Below are 23,786 nucleotides of genomic sequence, written 5' to 3' on the forward strand. Positions count from 1 at the left end.
TGGCCACAGAGATAAGGGCTTGAATATGGCCCAGCTTCTTGGAGCGGATGGAGAGTCGGTATTGTCTTGGAAGAAGGCGACAGGCCAGTTTGTCAGAGGATGTGCTAGAAGCCAACCACGTCTGTTCTGCAACTTTGCACTTGCGTTTCCATGCGGCTAGGTCGAAATCATACCTACTATTGCACTTGAAAGCAAGCTTCATGTGGATCCTCATGGCAAGGGCACGGTTGTCAAGGGTGTTGGATATGGAGAGGTGAAGGCTAGAAAGGGCTGAGTCAGTGTAAGAGTCAATAACAGGAGTGGGGGGACTGAAGGCGGCAGCAAAAGCAACTGCTGACACTTGCTTCATCGGTCTAATGACAGATAAGGAGACTGGCAGAGCGGGCAGAGGCTTAGCCAGGGAGCAAAGGAGCTCAAGATCGGAGGAGAAAGAGCATGGTCAGACCAAGCAAGAGGAATAGTGAGAGGGTTAGAGAAGGAGACATCAGCTGAGATAAGTGCATCCAAGTAAGTCGGCACAGAGGGAAGAATGGTGAGGGAGAGAGAGTCGCAGAGGTTGGGTAAGAGTAAAGTTGCTGCCTCAGGGGAGTCAAGATGAATATTGAAATCTCTGAGGAGGAGGAGCTTACAGGAGGAGGTCAGAAGAGAAGAGGCAAGGTCATCCCACTCAGAGAGGTGGAGGGAGATAAGGCCAGGCGGCCTGTAGATTATAGCGAGGGTGAGAGAGAAGGTAGGAGAGAAGCCAAGCTTGCAGATAAGACATTCAAAGGAAGAGTAGGATTGAGCGGGTATGACGGAAGCAGGAACCCATTCAGGGAAAATAAATGGTCACTCCGCCTCCAGACCTGTTAGAGCTGGGCTTGGAGAGGATCTTGAAACCCTCAGGAAGGAGAGTGGCAAAAGCAGTGACAGAGCTGGCATTGAACCACCTCTCAGTGAGGGAAAGGTCATCAAGATCAAAGTCTTCAAGGAGGTAACAGATGTCAGAGGAGTGTTATACAGCATTGCGAGAGTTGAGGGTAGCTAAGTGAAGCTGATTGACACCTTTAAACGTCTCCTGAGTTGGGGTACAGGAACTGGGTACACCTATCAGTGGGGGCGAAGAGGCCAGGGGGGTGACAGATGGAGGAGTGGCAGGGGTAGGGAGGAAGTTAATGTGAGACAGAAGACGCCTGTCAAGAAGGAGAGGTTGGGCTGAGAGCCCTGGGCCATGATAGTGCCATTATGGTAGGCAATTATGATGCACCTTGATGATGAGAGGTGTGCCAAGAGTACTTCCCATCTGATTCCACCATTAATGTGAGAGGAAGAGAAAGGGGAGAGGATAGAGACCATATGGGGAGTCCATAGGTCTGGGGAAGGGGTGACAAAGAGGATGTCAGTGATATTCTGCCTGCAAGAAACGTTGACGTAGGTGTCGGCAATGGGCAGGCCTGGGTTGGAGGCTAGGAACGATTTCTTAAATGTTTTCCTTCCGGGCTTCGAGAGAGAGGTAGGATAAGTGATAGAATAACAGTTAGAATAGATTGGCAGTCAGAAAGCACCATAGAAGCAGGGGGTGGGGCAAGAGGGGGGACTGCACTGTGCACGAGGAACTCACCCGGCTGCCTAGCAGATAGAACAGGGAAAAATGTATAAATGAACAGTAAGTCAAGTATGCAAGAGGGAAAAAAGGGCCTAAGTTACAGCAAGCATTAAAAGCAATACAATGAGATTAAATTGACAGATGTGTCCCTAAGTATTGAACACAACACAGGGATCAAGAATACCCAAACTTGAATTGCAAAGTACAGGTGTAAAGGCCTAGGTTTTTAAAAACAGGCAGAGGAGTCAAACATGCCCACATTTGAATTTCAAAGTACAGGTGTAAAGGCCTAGGTTATGGAAAACAGACACAGGCATCAAACATACCCACATTTGAATTTCAAAGTACAGGTGTAAGGCATAGGTTTTAAAAACAGACACAGGAAACAAAAATGCCCAATTTTGATTTTCAAGGTATAGGTGACAAAAGGTTAAGTAGGGAACACGATGAAGGGGTTCAGAATGCACTGAAGTTTTTTTGGGGGAATGGAAATGGAAGAGAGTGGAACAAAGATGCTTTGGGTTCAGGCCAACTTGATGGTGGAGTGCAGCAGAATCACAAATGATAGCAGGATAGTGTGCAAAAGTCTTGAAAGTCAGGGAAGTCGGTGTGGTGGGAGGCAGGTCAAAGGAGGACCTTGTGTAAAGAGGCAGCAGTGGGGAGGGAGAACAGGGCTCGGAGCATGCCAAGGAGAAAAAGACAAGATGGAGCACTGTGAAGGCATACAGGGACAAAACACAAAGGCCCTGCTGTAGGAACAGGGGGGGAGGAACCGCGTGCCAAGATCCCAAGGCGATGGTGCATGCACAGGCACCATGTCCTCATTTAAAAAAGCCAGGGACAGCACCTCAGACACAGGATAGGCAGAGGGCGGCAACCAGCAGCACAAACCTTTTAGGCCAGAACTGGAGAAGAGAGCAGCAAGGCAGCCGGAGTGAATTCTGAAAAGGAGGGTAGAGGCAGCGGCACTGCCGGCATGTCGGCCACGGCTGGACAGGCCAGGCAGGGGCCTTGAAGGGGGCCTTGAAGAGGGGGGCTGGCTACGCCTGCCGGTTCACCTCGATTGGCCTGATAACATAAAGCAGCCCAATCAGGGATGGGAGGCGGGCTCCAGGAACAAGTGAGGCTGTGGTCTACAAATGAAGGCAGGAGGGATTTTCAAATGAATGAAGTGTACAAATGATGTTATAAGCCCAAAGGGCCTAACTGTATCTGCAAGTTCTTCATATGCACAAAGTAGATGACAAATGATGTAAACCCAGTAGGCCTACCTGAATCAGCAGGCTCGGGCATCCGGTGTGGTGATCACGTAAAAAACAAAGGGGAATTGCGTGTAGCACAAAGTCTGTCTGAGATGAGAAAGAAAAGGCAGGCAGGGCAGACAGGGGCCTTGAAGTGGGCCTTGAGAAAGGGGCCGGCTGTGCCTGCCGGCTCACCACAATTGGCCTGATAGCATAAAGAAGCCTAATCAGGGATACAGGCGTGCTCCAGGAACAAGTGAGGCTGTGATCTGCAAACGAAAGTGGCAGCCATCTTCAAATGAACAAAGTGGACGAAATATGTTACAAGCCCTAAGGGCATACCTATATCTGCAGGTTTGCGAATTGGTCAATCCTATATTGGTTTGGAACTCAAGGCAATCCTAAGATTATTGTTAGAACTGCTTTTAACTTGGGTAAGGGAGCTGCAAGCTGGACCAAGCCCCAAACTTTATGCTGAACACTATTTTGGTTGTTGCTGACAACCCTACACATTGGGCTTCATTATAAGTTTGCTGGTCCGGTAACAACAGTACCAGTAAGCTTGCCGGTACCGTTGTTACCGGACCAGCAAACTATGAGTTCTGCTCGCGGGTGCCTTCCCGCCCCCCAGGTCTGACCTGGCAGGTGTACAGGCACCCGCAAGCAGACACTGACAGTAGCACTGACACCATTCTGAATGGTGCCGGTGCTACCGTCCACCCCATTCCCATTGATGGGAATCGGGAGTGAAACATTCTGGCGCCTGGCAAAGGGGAAATACAGGGTCTGCCTGGGCTGTAATAGCCCTGTATTTCCCCATTGCCAGGTGTTTTACCGGCAAAGCTACCGCCAAACTTGTAATGAGGCCCATTGTATAAGATTAATTGTGAGGGCAAATATATATAGGTTTTGCAAACAGACAGATTCCTAAGTTGAACCTGTGAACTTTGACTTTCCTTAGCTTTGGTTTAGGATGGAAATCCCACCATAGTATAGGGCAAGATAGGTGTCTTTCTACCCTGACAGTTAGTTGTGAGGGCAAGTACAGACAGATTCCTAAATTGAAATTGTGGACTTTCCTTAGTTTTAGTTTGGGATGGAAATCCCACCATAGTATATGGCAAGATATGCATTTTTTCATCCTGACATTTAAGTTAATAATAGTGTTTGTTTTGAACTTTGAATCTGTTGTCTGTGTCTTACTCCAATACGCCTTCACAGACCCTTCTCTGGTGGTCAGTAGTCTTATCCTTGCCACTAGTTCAGGGAGGATTTCCTTGGATGCACTTTGTTTGAAGCACTTACCCTGGCCTGAACTGAGACCTCTTAACTTCCCCCATGTCCCTACCGGTCTGCCTGTGCTGCCTGTTACCTTCTGGGACTTGCTCACATGGCGTCGGTCTCTCCAGGGACTGGGGTCAGTCTCCTTCCTGCAGCCGTCAGATTATTCTCTACTTCTGCAGTGGATCCACGTGTTGAGGCTTTTTGCAGCCTTGGCACCATTCAGAGACTGCGTAGTCCACCTCCTCCTGGAGGTCGTGTCACTGCCTCGTTTATTTGCAGCTGACCTTGGTCCTGCTGACACAGGACCTTTTATGGACTCTCTCAGCTTCCCACCAGTATTCTCTGCAGAACCTTTCCCTCGGGTCCACCACATATTTCAAAACTCCCAGGTTCTCCAACGAGGTAAAACAATGAAGATCTCGAGTCCTTCTTCGATTTCCTTCTTATGGGGCTTGCTCCGCATCAGAATAACGTCAACACCTGTTATCAATGTCTTATTGGTATTCATCAAGTCTCATGTGCGCCACCTAATCTCAGAGCCAGTAAAATCAGTAATCCTTAGGTTTTCTATGTTCTTCTTCATCCTAGTACTTTCTATCTCAGTTGTACACCTGGCACTACAGAAATACAGTGGGTTACTTTGTATATAGTGGTAGGCCTCTGGGGGGTGGGGGGACTAAGGCATGTGAGGGAGTGATGTTTTGTGACGTGTTGTACCCAAGTTGATTGTCCTTATCCCCAAAGGGGAGTCCATCCCGTTGGGGGCCTCCTGCATTATACCACCCCTAGTGGGACTATTGGGTAGTGGCACACCTTACTAGCCTCATGGGAAAGGGATGCTCCTTGGGAAAAGTGACAATACCAAGTGAATCCTCACATACCCTTCCCCTAATGGTGCTGGCTTTCCCATCTCAGATTGTCCTGAGGTCATCTGCTTAGTACTGTCTCTGGGGTTTTCATACCACAGCCAGACAGGGGTACCACATCCAGAACATGATTTTGAAGACTCGCTCTGGGACCTTGAAGGTTTGCATGGAAGGTCAGGGATTCCATCCAGTGGTTGTCTGCCCTTTGATATCTCTGACATCTCTTGGGTAGATTCCTCTGGGTCCTCTCTGCTATCTGAACTACCTGGTTGGGAGGAAGTATATGGGGTATTGAATGTGATTGAGGTTGTTGGTCCTCTTAAACTGGATTTTATTGCTATGGATTGCATGGGTGGTAAATCTCTTCCTGCTCTGGCAATATACTTTTCCGGGGTTCCTCGATTTGTATCAGTTGAGACAGCATCCCACTACTGACACCACGTGTAAGGGTGTTGAAGAAGGAAGCTGACACAAAGGTGCATGTTTGTAGTAAAGCATGCTTATTTATCTAAAATAATCCCTCACTATCACTATCTCTAAGAGGGGTTTGGCTGCCTCAAACTAAATCAAAAGGAACTCTCAGAATGTCCTTGCAAATGAAAATCTACCGTCCTGTGTCAACACCTACCTCTAACCCTTACAATGCAACTAAAACTAATATTGTCCAACAGAAAATTCTTTTTCCAGCAGAATGACTCCCTTCTCCTGGTATATGGGTAGTGTTCCCTCCATGTTCTCTTGCAAAGACAATACCAGGGGGAATGACACCCATCCCCTTGCCTGCAGCACTCTCACAGAAAGTTCTCTCCTCGCGAGAATGACGTCCTTTTCCTGGTGTATGTAAGATGTTCCCAAAATTGTCCTCTTGAACACAAAGGTCAGGTGGAATGGCTCCCTTCCCTTGGCTTGTAACTCCAGCACTTTTTTTCAGTCAACCTTTTGTACAAGGAGAATGGCTCCCTTTTCCTGGTATCAATCTGCACTCTCAATGCCATGCGGAATGACTCCCTTCCTCTGGCACCTCTTCAGCATACTTGACTGTCTTTGATTTTACCACCAGAAGAATGACTCCCTTCTCCTGGTGTTTGAGAGTTCTTTCCTCACTTGGGTTTTGTCTTAGCACTTTTTCACAGAATCAACAAAGTTCCAAGTCCTACTTATATCAGAGTCCCAGACCCTTCTCTGGTGGCCAGTGGGCATATCTCTGCCACTGATACAAGGAAGATGTTGGATGCACTCTTTGCTTTTGTTTGGGTCCTAAACCCTTCTTTGCTGGTTAGTGGACTTATCCCTGCCACTTGAAAGTGGAAGATTTCCCTGGATGCCCTCTTCACTTTTATTTGGCTCTCAGACCTTTCTCTGGTGGTAAGTGGTTTACCCCACCCACACTGGTACAAGCAAGATTCCCTCGCATGCACTCTTTACTTTTGGTGAGGTCCCAGACCCTTGAAGCACTTGCCCTGGCCTGAAGCCGAGACCTCTTAACCCCCTCATATCCCTACCTGTCCGCCTGTGCTTCCCATTACCTTTTTGAACTTGCTACCATTGTGTCAGTCTCTCCAGGGAGTGGGGTCAGTCTCCTTCCCGCTTCCTGCAGCTGTCGGCTTCTTCTCTGCTTCTGCGGTGGCTCAGTGTGTTAAGGCTTCATGCAGTCTCTGTACTGTTCAGAGACCACGGTCCATCTCCTCCTGGAGGTCGTGCCACTGCCTCGCCTATTTGCCACTGACCTCGGTCCTGCCGACACAGGACCCGTCATGGACTCTCTCAGCTTCCCGCCGGTGTCATCTGCAGAACCTTTCCCTTGGGTCCACCACATACTTCAAAACTCCCAGGTTCTTCAGCCAGGGAGGAAGATGAAGACATTGAGTCCTGTCCTTCTTACTTTACTGCTTATTGGGGCTTGCGCCGCCCCAGCGTAACTGTTCAGTGACTTCAATTCAGCACTCCAACTAAGTCAATGCCTGGTCTGGGATGTCCAAGGGAAGCCCTTATTTATATATTTTTATGACAAGTTATAATCTGGATGATAAACCCTTATATAACGCCCCTCTCTTTGAATCCCCCTGACCTCACTGAGCCAAGAAGTAGGTTTGTTTTGCAATGTAAAAGATGTATTGAAAAATTAAACAAGATATATATCACACTTTTATAAATAAATTAATATTTGATAGCACCCTTATGAACATGACAGTGATCAACAATGGATAATATTACACTACCACACTTTTTTTAATTACTTAGGAGTTGGTATAGAGAGGATAAGGTAGCTGAGAATGCTTTTATGGTTTCAAGGAAATGCAAGACGGAAAAGAATGCAGCACAGAAATAACTGAGATGGTTTCAACAAGAGATAATATGATCACTTTTTCTATTGACAATTCACTCCCCCCCTATGCAATATAAAGAGATGGAAAAGAGAGCACACAGGTTTTCAGGAATACAATCAAAAGCAATACAAATTCTAGTTCCCCCCTAGCAAGCTTGGAGCAACCGGTATGCTTGTAAAACATGCAGAAATACTTTTAATGTGATTTGCAATGAAGTGAAAATATGCTAAAAATGATTTTAATTCGCTATAGGAGATTCAGGGTGGGTGACAGCTACTTTGAATTAGTTCAGGTCAACACTAGCAAGGATACACGAGTGATTATCAGGTTGAAAATTAAATCCAGCAGTTGCAAGCAAGAAGCAGCTATTTTTTTTACAAGTGGTGAAATTGAACTAGTTGCATTTCGCGGCACTTTTTCCGAGTGCGTCGATCGCGATTACAGAAAAACTATAAGGAGTTGCAATGTCGTTCTGGATTCGTTGGAAAGCCTAGGATCTTAGCTTTAAAATGTAAAATCTCGTTCCTAGCACGTATGCTTCAAAAGATACGGACGATTTAGTGGAGGTAGATTCTCAGAAATAAAGTAAGATTCAAATGACACTTTCACAGGTTTGAAATCACAGAATGGACACACAATTTCTATGCAGTTCTAAATAGGTTAAAATGGATGGGATGATATTATTTTAAACTAAGAGATTGGTTTTGCACAGCTCTGGCTGGATACTCACTCCTAATTTTGGAAGGAATGGGCCTCGTCACAGATCTGGTCAACAGGTTTAGCTGCGGTTCTCTCTGCTCTGCTGGTCTGGATCTCTGGTTCTGGTAAAAGTTCTTGGCACTGCACAGCGGTCTGGTCTGCGGTTCTGAATACAGCACTGATTTCTGGGTCTGGTACTGGATACAGCACTGCTTTCTGGGTCTGGCACAGGGTTCTAGGCCAGAATCAAAACAGCTCACCCGGCTGTTGAGAGTCAGGTTGTAAAAGATTTTTAGGCCTGCTGAAAATGGATTCAGCTTGTGGTTCAGGTCCCTCTGCTACAAGTTCTGAAGTCTGGATTCTAAGTTCTGGTTCTGGAGTCTTCTGGCAAAGCGCTTCGCAAGAAATCAGTTTGAAGTGGAACGTGAATGACTCTACCTGGGTCTCAGTGGCTTTTTTTATGTCTTTTGAAAATGGGTGGGAAGGCTGACTTTCTATGCCCAACCCTTTGAGGATCCTGATAGGCTAGAGGATTCTCTGTCGCCTGACTGGGGAACTGAGCTGTGAGTCATCCCATGTCATGAGACATCATTTTTATGGCATACAGAAAGAACACTCCCCTTGTCACTTTGCACACAAATCTATTTTTGATTCCAATGCATATTTATGTACAATTTTTCTAATATTGTATGTCCGGTTAACATATTTTCTGTAGCGCCAAACCATCCGATCCCTGTCTTTGTAGGATGTTGTGTTCACTTCTGACAGAATTCTGCCCTTTTCATCCAGAACACAATCTCTAAACTTTTCCAGAATTTACACAAATGTGTGCAAGGAATATGGGCATCAGATGATGAAGTGTCAGATTTTTAACATACAGACATTTGGAGTAATACCCTATTTTCCGCTACTACCCCCAGGACATACCACAGAATCCTAACACCTCTTAAAATATGCACAGAAAAATCACAGGAATAATGATATTATTGATATAATTTTGACAATTATGTACTATGAATTATCCATCTTTCTAAAATTATGCTCTGGCCCAGAGGGGTGTGGTTTCCCAAAGCACATGGGGGAATTTCTGGTTCTCCACTTCCTCCAAGCTCAGCTGGCTCACAGAGGCAGCGCCCCTCCCATTTCCTTCCAAGAGGAAGCCATTTACGACCCCCTGATTTAGCAATTGCATGGAGCAAACGGAAGTTCATCGTTCTGTTTTCCTGCAGTCCCAGGTAGTCCTCCCCTGATTCAATCAGAGAGGTGTAATCTCCTTTTGGTGGGGCAGCAGAAGGCAGGCCAGGCCTGTGAATACAGTTGCTTGTCAAGTTTCAACTCCTGTCGGGGGTAGTTATTGGGCAGAATTCAGTCCCTTTAAGCCAGGCTTCAGCCAAAGGTCACTTTTGTTCCCATTTTTCTTCATTCAAATCAAACTTACAATTTTGACACATGCAGCTAGAACGCTGATTCTAAGTTCAAAACCATTACATTTAAGCAGTTGCAACCTATGTGACACTCAAAAGTAGGTCACTCATTTATTTTAAACATTTCGATTTTAGTGGCTTTAAATCCCATTTCACTTAAGCTGCTGACATCCACAGCTCAGCCAGTTTTCTTATGAACATTATTTTAGGCTCTTCATCTTTCCAGATTTGGTATGCACACAAGACTTCATTCTACCAGACGTCTGCTGGTGTTCAGTAAGATTTTTGAATATCTTGCAATGTTTGAAATAGGCATTTTGATCTTGCATTCAGAGAAACAACGGTGATTTCAAAGCGCTTTTTGAGCTAATAGGCACTGCTGTTTTTCCTTTGGCACCACGTTTCACTCATGGTGCATCTGGCCCATCACGCTCGCACTGGTGGGTGGTGGGTCAGGCGACCGTTTTGGTGTGCGCAAAAACTGTGCGGTTTTCCTGGATTATGGCGCAATTGTGGGCTTTTCGGCCATCTTGGATTTTCTAAACCCACAGCACCAAATGTTGCAGCATAATAACTTGAACGTGGGTCGATACACCTGACATAATGTCAACACCTGTTATCAATGGCTCAATTGTATTCCTCATATCTCCTGTGAGCCACCTCGTCTCAGTACTAGGAAAGGCAGTAATCGCTATGTTTTCTATGTTCTTCTTCATCCTAGTACTTTTTATCTTATTCGTGCTCCTGGCACTACAGAAATACATTGGTTTACTTTCCATATAGTTGTTGGCCATTGAGGGGGGCTAAGGCATGTGAGGGAGTGATGTTATGTAACATGTTGTAACCAAGTTGATTGTCCTTATCCCCAGATGGGGAGTACCTCCCCATGAGGTAGGCTGACCAGATTTAAAAAGTAAAAAACCGGGACAGGGCAACTAACATAAAAGTATGACAAACTCTTGAAAGTTGCTTTCAAGGCACTAGACTTCAGTATCGTTTGGGGAAGGGGGTTTAAGTGTTACTGTTCAATAAACACATATTATAATTAATTTATCACAAACGAACACTATCTTAAGTTGTAAAATGCAGCATTTCTTCTGTGCAAGAGTGTGCATTCCTGCCTGCCAGTTATGAAGACCTACTACCAAAAACCAGGACCACTGCGGTTTCCAATGAGAACATAATCTTGAGAAAGTGGGACAGAGCACCAAATACCGGCACAGTCCCAGCTAAACCGGGATGTCTGGTCACCCTACTATGAGTGCCTACTGCATTATACCACCACTAGGGGGACTATTGGGTAGCAGCCGCACCTTCGTAGCTTCATGGGAAAGGGCTCCCTCTTGGGGAGAAGTGACGATACCTAGCACATCATCACACTACGTACCTTCAACCCCAATTCCGATGACTAGGCTCTCTGCGTCTGCTCCATAATGGTTAACCTTCACAGTTCTTCTAAGTGCAATGCATTGGCCAACCCTCACAGTACTTCCAACAGCAATACATAGGGTAACTTTCACAACTCTTCTGAGTGCAACACATTGGCTAACATTGTAGTTCTAAGTGTGATGCATAGGCTAACCCTCACAATTCTTCCAAATGCAGTACATGTCTACCCTTCACAATTCTTCCAGGTTCAATAGATTGCCTACTTATACAGTTCTAAGTGTGGTACATTGGCAACCCTTGGATATTTTTGTAAGTGAAATACATAGGCTGACCTACACAATTCTTCTAAGTGCAATGCATATTGTGAAGAATCCTACGGTTCCTGCACTGAAACCCACCCTAAAGTCTCCTCCCAGGTGGCCAGAGGAATGCAGACGCTTTCTGATCCCAACCCTGGGGGTGGTGTAATGGGGAGGACCACATGGGAGGAGACAAGGCCCAGGATGGTGGGGAGATTTCATGGGATAAGGCACAGAATTTTTCCTCTGATAGGAAGTCTCTTCCCAATGTAGATAAAGAGGTAATGGCTTATTGTCATAATGTCCCTGATTCTTATATTAAAACGAGAAATGTGGACACAAGTCTTACAAAAAAAAGAACAAGCCCTACCAAAGGAAAGATCTTTTTGGCTATGCCAAATCAAACACCCTCCTTACTCCCAAGGGTACAATGTACAGGAATCTGGAAATGTTGTCTTTAATAAAGGACTTTCCTATATAACAACTGATTCTAACAGTCCTTTTTCTTAATTAAATCTATCCGTAAAAAGAACTCAAATGTCAGAAGAACTAACTTTGTTGAAGGGGACTACAAGTCCCAGAATCCCAGAGGTACTGGGACAAGGAAAAGGGTTAAAGAGGCATGCATCTGTAGTAGTCAGGCAATTAAGCCTAGTGGCCATTGCAGTAGTCAGGCAATTGAGCTTAATAGCCCACACCTGAAAATTGTTACTGAACCTGGGAGGCAAAAAAGTCCCACCCAGGAAAGGAGGAATAGATGGAGCTGGAAATACAGAGCTGCAAGGCAAGGTGTAGTAGTAGAAGTAAAGAAGAAGCACGAGGCTGGAAAATCACAAAGAAGTGAGAGACGCTGGAACATGGAGACATCAGATTTCACCTGCAAGTTCTGAGGGAGTCCTGTTCTCCCAAAATCTGACGTGCAGAGGCTGCACAGCGGAAGACATATAGCAGACTACGTTTTCCCCATGTGAGCCTCATTGTTGTGATTGCAAAGCTGTCAACGTACAGGAGACTGAGACCAAAAGCAAGAGGCAAGCTGAGGGTCTCGGGAGGAAAGGGGACTCTCAATTCGAGTGGCCAGATTGGAGACACCCATGCTGGAGAAGGGTATGGGTCCCCAGCGAGCCAGAAGCAGTAGAAGTGGTATGGAAGTTGGGAAAGCAGTGCAACCCACAAAGCAAGTGTCTGAGAAGCCGGTGAGTGAAGCACAGCATTCTAACACTTTGCGCGAGCCTTTCCGGTAGCTATTTCCAACTTCTAATTGAGTCGCGTATTACTTTATGCGAGCAGAACCTGTTAGTTATATCCAAAGTACTGTTTACAATGAAAATGTAGCACTCGAGTATACTGTGAAAAACCTAACATTCGCATGACAGCTGAAGTCATTGAAATCCATTGTTGAACTACTTAAAGACTGTTGCTGTCTAACGGAGTGGTGGTGTGTCCCTAATTAAGAAGAGGGAACACTCTCTAAACCATTACCGAATACGTAATCTTGACAATGCCCGAGTTACAAGGTATAAAGTGTGAAAATTACATTAAAAGAAGGTTGTGTGCGCCTAATTGTGATTCCCAAAGGAAGTCAGTATTTTATCCTTTGCCGTTAAACAGGAAAACAATTCTCTCTTCATCTTTAAACTTTGGAATCTACTTTAAAGAGAGGCTGTGTGTGCCTAATTGTGTTTTCAAATAAGAGACTGAATTTTATATTGTATCCAGAAGCGATATTTTTTCCATTTCTACGAAGTAAAGCGTTTAAACTATTGAAGGGAAGAACACGCATTGCCCAAGCCAAGAGACTATACCTTTCTCAAGTGGCCTAAAATACAAGTGTACCATTATTATCTGAAGCCGACAGAGTGGCATCAAGGATTTTGGGTAATTCTGGGGCTGATACCTAAAATGAGGATTTGAGTAAAGCAGGGGAAGGGAAATAATTGCTTGTGAAGAATATTCTGAACATAGACACAACCTGTGGTGCCAAGGACTGCAGAAACCAGAGAGAAGTGAGTCTTGTGGACATAACCAGGTTGTTATTGTGGCAAACAGACAGGAGAGGCAAAGAGGCTGTCCCTTTAAGAAAGTTAATAAAAGGAAGAGTGCTGTGCTTACCTGAGGAGGTTCAATAGTCTTGTCAAAACCTGCCTAACAATTCAAAGTACTGAGCTGTGGTAGTAGTACTTAAACTGTGGTATAATAAGTTGGCAGTAGGTGTAACATTGAAGTGGTCTGAACCAGTGACGTACAGTGGGACAAAGGTGGCTGTTCTCATAGTGCCAACAGTAGAAGCATGGTTGTTGATGTGGAAGCAACAGCACAAAGAAAACATTCTGACAAATATACCAATGTAGAGTTGTAAATACTGAAACATGTGGACTGTGGGTTGTGGAGTGTTGGGGACATTACACCTTCTTTTGAACTGTGGCAAACTATCTGGAAGAAGAGACCATTTATCATAACCAGGTTTACCATTGGTGCTATTTCTTTCCTGGAAGTTGATCTTTTATCCAGGAACAAAGATTTGTTACCAGTGAATTCTTGTTTGATGAACATTTTTCTTTGACTTGGAACTTTCTAAAGCGGATTCAAACCATTTCTTTTTCCTTTGTTGAACATTTTGAGTTGGCTGTGAATCCTGGGGAAGTGACCTTACCCAGGACAGGAGAAGGCCATTCAGACATTGTGTTAATATTGTTCCCAATATTGTGTTGCTATATATTTTCTGTATGTTTGTTGTTTAGTGTGAGGGCCAGTTCTCCCATGCTAGAGAATGTCCCCTTAGCTGTTAGACTATGCAGGGAATTCCTCTGTAGAGTAGGGCAAGCAAGGTATTTTCTTTATATCATTTCCTTAATAAAATGGCATATTCTGAGAAATCTACAAGCAGTTGTCTGCCTCACCTTACTGACCCCTCACAATAGGCTGTCCTACACAGTTCTTCTGAGTGAAATATATTGGTTTACCTTCACCAGTCATCAAGTGCAATGCATATGGTGACGTGCCCAATTCTTTTAAGTGCAATGTATGTGCTGACCTACAACAATACTTGTAAGTGGAATGCATAGGCTGACCTTCAAAATTCTTCTAAGTGCAATATATTAGCTACCCTTCACAGCTCTTCTAAGTGCCATACATAGGTTAACCTTCACAATGATTCAAGTGTAAATATATGCTGACCTACACAATTCTTCTAAGTGCAGTACATGTCTACCTTTCATAATTCTTCTATGTTCAATACATTGCCTATGTTCACAGTTGTAAGTGTGGTACATTGACTACCCTTGTATTTTCTTCTAAGTACAATACATAGGCTTACCCAAACAATTCTTCTATGTGCAGTGCATAGGCTTTCCTGCACAATTCTAACTGAAATATATTGGCTAACCTTCACAATTCTTCAAGTGCAATACACAAGCTGACCTACTCCATTCTTCCAAGTGCAATTCATGGGCTGACCTATAAAAATTCTTCTAAGTGTAATGTAATGGCTGTTGTTAGGAATGTTTTCTTTTTTTAGCAACGTTCCCTCCACTTCTACGGACCCCCAAATATTTGCCTTTTGTTTTTGTGCTCTGTCTTGTGTTTGTACTTTTCCAGTGAATAGAAGCCTTCAGCTTCCCTCCACTGCACTTTTGCTCATTGTTATGGGAAAACTGACTAATCCTTAAGGATGTCAGTGCTGGGAAACTACGTTTCCCTTTTCTTGTTACATGTTACCTATTTTTTGTGTAACTTTTTACATTCCACAATGCATCTTACAATGCAGTGTAATTGTGTATCTTTTTTATGACCCTACACTACACTCAAAAGTATTTTTTTGGTTACTTTAGATGTACGTAAAGACAAGCTGGTGGCAGCATTTGCATTTTGACTATTTTTGCAAATACTTCTCTTTAGCCTTGATGTATTTACTGTGTTTGGCTACTAACTGTGGCTAGTGTCCTAACATGGCAGTGCCACAAGGTTTTTACTTGTTCTTTTGGCCTTTCAGCAGCTGGCCTAGGTGAGTGGTTGAGGTTTTGGTCTGTGACCCTTTACTTTGGCAAATATATTTTTTTCTTCTGATTTTGCTTGTTTTCGTGCCATTACAGCACTGTTGCCCTTGCCCAGCCTCCTCTCCCCTCCTGCCTCCCGAATCCCATACCCCCACCACCCTTCCCACTCCTGAACCGCGATTCGGCCTCCATGGCCAACAAGATGCCATTAAAGGTCTTAGCCCATCCACACCCGCTCCACGCCATTTTCAGCACCCGACTACATGAGTAGTTGAGTTTTTGGTCTGTGACCCTTTACATTGGCAATATTGCTTTTTTGCTTTGATTTTGACTGTTTTCGCTGCATTACAGCACCATTGCCTTTGTCCAGCCTCCTCTCCCTGCCTGCCTCCCTGCTACCTTTCCTCCCCTGACCTGCGATTGGACCTCCATGGCCACCAGGAAGCCAAATAGGGTCCTAGCCCTTCCATAGCCACTCTGCGCCACTTTCAGTAGCCGACCTAAGTGAGTGGTTGCGTATTGGCTCTGCGGCCTATTACTTTGGTAAATATCTTTTTTATGCTCTGATTTTGCCTGTTATTAAAGCACCATTGCCCTTGCCCAGCCTTCTCTCCCCACCTGAATCACATACCCTGCTTTCCTTCCCACCGACAATGATTGGGCCTCTGTGGCTATTAGAGGCAAACCCCCCAGGGCAGCCCCTGTCCAGGAAGCCAGTTGGCTAAGGGCCACAAGGCAAAGGGCAGCTCCCAAAGAAGCAGCTCCACTCTGTGTTTGCCCATGTTCACCTGGGAAGCCTGCCTCAGTCAACCAGCAGAGACTGATAATGTAAGTGTGGTCTGGGTGCCATTACTGTACTCCAATATAGCCACACCACTCTTACTACCTATTGCCATACACCTACAGACATCTAACATAATTGCACAAAGTAGCTAGATTTTTACATTTCCCCTAATTGGGTAGTCATTTTTCACATTTCGCGTAACTGTGTGAGGTAGTCATATCTTGCATTTAACCTAAATGTGTAAGGTAGCCAAAGTTTGCATCTAGCCAACTGTCTAAGATAGGCAAAGCTTGCATCTCGCTTAAGTGGGTTAGGCAATCCAAAGTTTGCATTTAGCTAATGGAACAAGGTAAACTAAGCTTACATTTAGCCAACTGTCTAAAGCCAAGATTTTGCATTTAACCCAAGTATGAAAGGCAGCCAAAACTTGCATCTGGAAAATTGCCTAAGGTAGCCATAGTTGGCAGCTAGCCAATGGTCTACGGTATCCAAAGTTTGCCTTCAGCCAAAGGGTGTAAAGGTAACCAAAGTCTGCATTCAGCCATGATATTTTGGGGGGGCAAAGATTGCATTTGGCCCAAGTGTGTAAGGTAACCACAACTTACATTGAGCCAACTGTCTAAGAAAACCAAAGTTTTGAATTTGCTCTAATTGTGTAGAGTGGCCAATGTTTGGCATCTGGCAAATTATATAGGGTAGCCAAAGCTTACATCGGGCCAATTGTATAAGGTAGCCAGAGTTTGCATTTGTCATAAGTGTTTGTGGTAGCCAAAGTCAGCATTTGGCCTAGTTGCCTGGGGGAGCCAAATCTCTGCATTTGTCCAGGGTGTGTAGGTTACCCAGGTTTGTATTTGGCCTAGCTGTCTAAAGTGGTCAAAGTTTGCATCTTACCCAATTGGGTAAGATAACCCATATTTTCCAACTGGCCAAGCAGATCGGGTCTCGACTGCCTTGCACCTGGCCTAATTGGCATAGGCCTTCTGGTTCCCAAGTGCCACTTATCATATATCACATATCATACTTACTGGTACAGCGCCTGTGTGGTATTCCCACCCTGACCGTGCACCGTGCATGCGATTCTGGACCCTCTAACCATCCCTGGCCCACTTGGAACTTTCTTCTCCTTTCACACTACAGGTAGTATCACCTTCCGTTAACGCCCAATATAGCCAGAGTGCCTCCCACTTCAAGCCACCTGCCCCTAACTGAGTCCCACTCACAACTCCTCAAACAGTAACTACAGACAGTACCAAGAAAAGTCCAATAACAAAGATTCCCAGAAACCAAACAATCTCTGAGGAACCATCAATGTGAACAACAATTTCAACTAACGTCACAGGAGGGCTAACGCCCCTGTGATCCAATCCGATAACATAAACACCAAAAACCAAACCAATGGACAAAAAGAAAGAAAAAGAAAATAGAATAAACTGTGGTAGAAGCCTCACAGACACAACTACCACACTTGCTACAAAACCACATGACCCCACCAATAAAAAGAAAACCTCTGACTCCTAGGAAGGAAATCACAACTGTGAAATACAACAGCACATTTGGACACTTAACAGAAAACCTATGGAGCGACACTAGAAAAACCCAATATCAGCAAGGACCAACTTGGCCACAAAACCAATAACACACTACTATAAAATATGAAACCTCAGAATCACAAGAAGACATTTGCAACCCTGAGGTACTCCAACAATCCAAGTATTCAAAGGAAAACCACAGAGAAAGGATAAGCGAAATGGAATCACACCAGGCCACCATGCCAGGAAACACTAACAAAGCAATGGTTTGTCCTCTTTGATAGATGTTTCCCGCACCTCATCAATTTCCTTTCTTCTCCTGCTGTCCCCTCTCTTCCCCAGATTCCTTGCCTCCCCTTACTGTCTCCTCCTTGGCTACCTTGCCCTCTCCTCCTTCCTCTTCTGCCCCCCCTCGGGCCTCTTCTACACTTCTGCAGGGCATACCTCTGATTTGTACCCCTCCCCAGAAGTCTTTCAAGGATGGTAACCTTCTCCATATTGTCACTCTCAACTCTCATTCTGCTGTCAAAGACTCCTCTGACATCTGCCGTCTCCTGGAAGAACTTGACCTTGAAGTCCTTGGTCTCACGAGACATGGTTCACATCCAGCTGTGTCACAAGCTTTGCCACTCTCCTGCCGGATGGCAACAAGATCCTCTCCGCGCCCAGATCCAACTGTTCCGGAGGGGGTGTAGCCCTGATCTTCCCTGAGTGGATCCCTGCCTCTGCCATTCCGACGCAGGCCTAATCCTCTTTCGAATGCCTCATCTGCAGGCTCTCGCTCTCCTGGAATCTCCCTTACTGTGGCTACCATCTATCAGCCAACTGGTCAGATTTCCTCCTTCCTCTCTGAGTAGGCGGACATCTCCTCTTCCCTCCTGGTCTCGATCACTCAACTCCTCCTTCTTGGAGTCTTTAATATCCACATGGATGCTTCCTGTCCTTCCTCTGGACTCTTTTGTGACCTCTGTGACTCTCTCTCACTCTCTATTCTCCCCTCTGGCCTGACTCACTCTGCAGGGCACACTCTGGATGTTCTGATCTCTTCAGGCCTTCCCCTTTCCGTCCCTCTCACCACTCCTCTCTCCTGGAGTGACTACTTTCTCCTTTCCTCCAGGCTCACCCTCTCTACCCCTCAGGCCAATCTATCTTCAGCACTGCCGCCCACCTCGGTTATCCGACCCATGATGCGTGTGTCAGTTGAGGCCTACGCTGCCACTTGCTCAACCCCCCTGCCCCTTTAGCTGACGTACACCCTGGCACAGCCCTTTCCATGCTCCACTCTGCTATATCTGATACTCTTGATGTTCTTGCCCCTGTCATGAGGTTCCGCTGTAAGCCCAAAGCCAAGTGCAACTCCTGGTACGACTCAGACCTTGTCACACTCAAACGCAAGTGCAGCGTGGCTGATAGGAAATGGCGTGCTTCCGGTACATCCTCTGACAAACTGGCCTGCCGCCTGCTCCAAAGGCAATACCGGCTCTCTGTCCATACCAAGAAGAGAGCTTACATCCAAGGCCGCGTCTCTGCGGCATCTAACAACTTGGCCGAACTCTTTGAAATCTGCAAGGAACTGGCAATCCTGCTGCAGTCTCTACATCTCCTGTACCCTCCCAGGCCCTCTGCACAGCTCTGGCTTCTCATTTAATCTCTAAACTCAGGGCATCCTGTCCTCTCTCTCTTCCTCTCCCCCTTCTTCCTCTATTCCCTGCTCTTCCTCTGGCCCTCCTTCTCTGCCTTTCCCCTGTTCTCCCCAGACAAGGTTTCTAGACAAGTCCAATCTATGAAAGTCTCGATAAAAAAGAATTTGCCCCTGTTCCTCCAAAACCATCAAGGACCACATTGACACCCTGGCTACTGCTCTGGCTGACTTCGGCAACCACTCCTTCGTCACTGGAGTCTTCCCTTCCCCCCTGAAGCACTCCCTTGTGCACTCTTAAGAAACGCTCTGCCGACCCTTCCTCTTCCTCCCAGCTTAATCTTCACACCTAATCTGTTGATTGCCTCCAAGAGCCTCCTGTCTGCTTGCCATTGGTTTCAATGCTTTCAGGCCCCTCCAAGATGGCCTCTCAGTTTTCTTGGATCTAATGTTTGCCTGCCTCACCTGACTCCCACCCCGTTGGTTTCCTGGGCCTTCATTACCCAATCGGAGCAACCGGGAGGCGGAAGCCAGCTTCATCTACAAAGGCCCACCTCTAAGGCCCCTGTCTGCTCCCTGTCTGCTTCTGCAATGCTAATTGTGGTCCTCCCTGCTCCTTAACCACATTGATGCTGCCACCTCACTCCTCTAAGAAATCCAGACTGCCTTCACATTGTCACCTCCAGAACTATGGGTTAGTTCTCACCTTCTAGATTCACTTCTACCACCTTTGACTATCACTGTTCTTTCTGTTTGTTGCTCCCATGTTGTCAGCCTGATGCGCAGTGCTTCTTAAAACCCTTTGCTAACATCTGAATCCCTTATTGGAAAGTCAAATCTTGCAGTTTTTGCCTTTTGCTAGAAAGTCACATCTTGCAGTTTTTGCCTTTTGCTAGAAAGTCACATCTTGCTGTTTTTGCTTTTTGCTAGAAAATCAAATCTTGCTGTTTTTGCCTTTTGCTAGAAAGTCACATCTTGCTGTTTTTGCTTTTTGCTAGAAAGTCACATCTTGCTGTTTTTGTTTTTTGGTAGAAAGTCAAATCTTGCTGTTTTTGCCTTTTGCTAGAAAGTCACATCTTGCGGTTTTTGCCTTTTGCTAGAAAGTCACATCTTGCTGTTTTTGCTTTTTGCTAGAAAGTCAAATCTTGCTGCCCATTGTTAAATTCTCTGTATTTTGCTTGTATAATGTTACTTCTCTGTAACTTGCCAGCCCAGTGACTTCACCACTCTCTTTTGTCCCACACCGACCTGCCTTAGCCCTCCCAGCTTCTCCATCCTCTCCTCGCTTCAACCCCCATGTCGCTTTCTGTTTCTCCTATCTTTTCCAACTGCTTCTCCATTGATTATCTCACTAAGTCTGGTAGGAAGAAGTTCAAAAAGGATATCTTGGCCTCTAACTCTGGTCTTCCTATCGCCAACACCTACTCCATTACTTCCTCCAGACAGACCCTCAATGACATCCTCTTTGTCATTCCTTAGCCAGATCTATGGACCCTTCATATGATCTCTGTGCTCTGCCCTATCTCCTCATCTCCCATTAATGGTGGCACTCGCTGGGAAGTTCTCATGGCTTCCTTCGACTCTCCTAAAGTCATCATTAATGTCTAACTTAATGGCACTGTCATGGTCCAAGGCCCTCAGGACAATCTCCTCCTCTTTGATAGGCGCTTCCCTCAACTCATCAATTTCCTCTCATCTCCTGCAGTTCCCCCCACCCCCGGCTACCTTGCCCTCTCTCTCGTCCTCCTCTGCCCGTCCTAGAGCTCTTTCTCCTCCGCAGGGCGTACCTCTGATCTGTACCCCTCTCCGGAAGGTCTTTAAAGCTGGCAACCTTCTTCATATTGCCACTCTCAACTCTCGCTCTGCTGTCAAACACTCCTCTGACATCTGCCACCTCCTTGAAGAACTAGACCTTGATGTCCTTGGTCTTACTGAGAAATGGTTCACGGCCAGCTCTGTCACGAGCTTTGACACTCTCCTCCCTGATGGCTACAAGATCCTCTCCGCATCCAGATCCTCCCGGTCCGGTGGGGGTGGGGGGGTAGCCCTAATCTTTCCTGAGTGGATTCCTGCCTCTTTCATTCCCACTCAGACCTACTCCTCTTTTGAATGCCTTGTCTGTAGGCTCTCTCTCTCTCTCTCCTCCCATTCTCTAACTGTGGCTACCATCTACCGGCCTCCTGGTCAAATCACCTCATTTCTCTCTGAGTGGGCGGACCTCGCCTCCTCCCTCCTGGCCCCTACCACTCAACTCTCCTCCTCGTTGACCTCAATATCCATTAAGACTCTTCTTGTTTCTCCTCTGTACTCTTCCATTACCTCTGCGACTCCCTCTCCCTGACCATCCTCCCCTTTGGCCCGACTCACACTGCAGGGCACACACTCGATATCTTGATCTCCTCTGACCTCCCCCTCTCCATCTCTCTGACCACTCCTCTCTCCTGGAGCAATCATTCCCTCCTCTCCTCTCATCTCTCCCTCTCTTCCCCCCAAGCCAAGCCTACCCCAACACTGCCACCGACCTTCTTGGACATCCGGCCCATGAAGCGTATGTCAGTTGAGGCTTTTGCCGCCACTTTCTCTCCCCCCCCCACACCTCTGGCTGTCTCACATCCTGACACAGCCCTGTCTCTGCTCTACTCTTCAATTTCTGATACTCTTGATGCTCTTGCCCCTGTCATGAGGATCCGTTTGAAGTCCAAAGCTAAGTTCAATTCCTGGTATGACTTCGACCTAGCTACAATTAAATGTAAGTGTGGGGCGCTGAGAGGAAATGGAGGGCTTCTTGTTCCTCCTCTGACAAACGGGCCTGTCGTCTGCTCCAAAGGCAATACTGACTCTCTGTCCTCACCAAGAAGAGAGTCCACATTCAAGCCTGTGTCTCTGCGGCATCTAACAACTCAGCCGAACTCTTTAAAATATGCAAGGAGCTGGCCAATCCTGCTGCAGTGTCTACCCCTCCTGTTGCCTCCCAGGCTCTTTGCAATGCCATTGCCTCTCAATTCATCTCAAAAACCCAGGACATCCTGTCCACCTTCTCCTCGCTTGCCCCTTCTCTCCCCTCTCCGTCTGTGCTTGCTGACTCTCCTTCAGCCACCCCTCCACCTTCCTTCTCGTCCTTTCCTCTTTTCTCCCCTAATGAGGTCGCTAGACAAGTGCGATCTATGAATGTCTCGTCAAAACAGGTACATCCCTGTTCCTCTAAAACCATCAAGGACCACATTGTCTCCATCGATCTGGGTATCACTGATCAGGCTCTGGCCTGGCTGACCTCTTTCCTCTCTGATTGACCCTCCCAGGTCCAACTTGGGTTCTTCCTATCATCTATCTTCCTCTCTACCTGTGGTGTCCCCAGGGGTCTAACCTCTCGCCCTGGCTTTTCAACCAATACCTGGCAAGCATTGGCCACTGCATTGCCATTTTGTGCTAAAATTTCCAGTGTTATGCTGATGAAACTCAACTCATTGTCAGGCTGCCCTCAGCCACCTGCTCTCCTTTTATCATCTCTGATTGCCTAACTGCCATTCAAGATTGGTGTGCCGCCAATGATCTTTGTCTGAATGCCAGCAAGACGGATATCCTCCTCATCAGCACACCTTCACCATCCTTTCCCCACACTCTCTGGCCGGCCTCCCTTGGCGCTCCTCCTACCCCCACCTGCGAGGCTAAGAACCTCGGGGTCATCTTTGACTCCACACTTTCCTTCTCCGCCCACATCTCTGATGTCTCTAAAAAAAAGTCAAACTTCCTACTGCACTTCCTCAGAGGTACTCTTCCTTTCCTCTCCTTCCCCCAGAAGCTCACTGTCTCCCAAGCTCTGGTTCTCTCTAGGTTGGACTATTGTAACAGCCTCTTTTTAAATCTACCGGCCTCTACTCTCCGCCCTCTGCAACTAATCCAAAACAGGACTGCAAGACTTGTCCTTGGCCTCAAACCATGGGATTGTATCTCTCAAGCTCTGAAATCTCTCAATTGGCTCCCAGTGGATCCAATGATTAAATTCAAAGCCCTCTGCATTATCCACAAGCATTTGTGGGGACTGGCTCCAAAATACCTTCAGCTATCCCTTTGCAAATACCTCCCCTTTCGAGCTCTTCGCTCCTCTACCTCTAACTCCCTCAGGGTCAGTCGTTTTTCTAAGAAACGAGCTGGGGGTAGATCTCTGTCTTCGGCTGGGGCCTCCCTCTGGAACAGCCTCCCTGCCACTCTAAAACCTGAGGAGAACCATCTCTGGTTCTGGAAGCACCGCAAGACCTTTCTCTTTGCTTCTGCCTTTGCTTCCCCTCTCCCCTGCTGATCTGTTCTCTCTGGATACCATGCACATGGCCACCCTATGTCCTCCGGGCCCAGGTACCTGCGTACCCTGCCACCCTCCCCCACTGCCTCCGGGCCACCCCTTGCATTGGGGTCTATATCTGTACCCTGTAAGTGACTCCAATCAAGCAATCCCACTAAGTCAGTGCCTTGTCTGGGATGCCCAAGGGAAGCCCTTATTTATGTATTTTTATGGCAAGTTATGATCTGGATGATGAACCCTTGTATAACACCCCTCTCTTAGAATCCCCCTTTGACCCCACTGAGCCAAGAAGTAGGCTTGTTTTGCACATTTAAAATGTTTATTTGAAAAATTAAACTATATATATATATATATATATATATATCACACTTCTATATAAATAAATTGATAATGGATAGTACACTTGTGAATATGAGCAGTAATCAGCA

Source organism: Ambystoma mexicanum, chromosome 1q, assembly GCF_040938575.1.
Source record: "Ambystoma mexicanum isolate Mex_15411 chromosome 1q, UKY_AmexF1_1, whole genome shotgun sequence".
NCBI classification, from domain to species: domain Eukaryota; kingdom Metazoa; phylum Chordata; class Amphibia; order Caudata; family Ambystomatidae; genus Ambystoma; species Ambystoma mexicanum.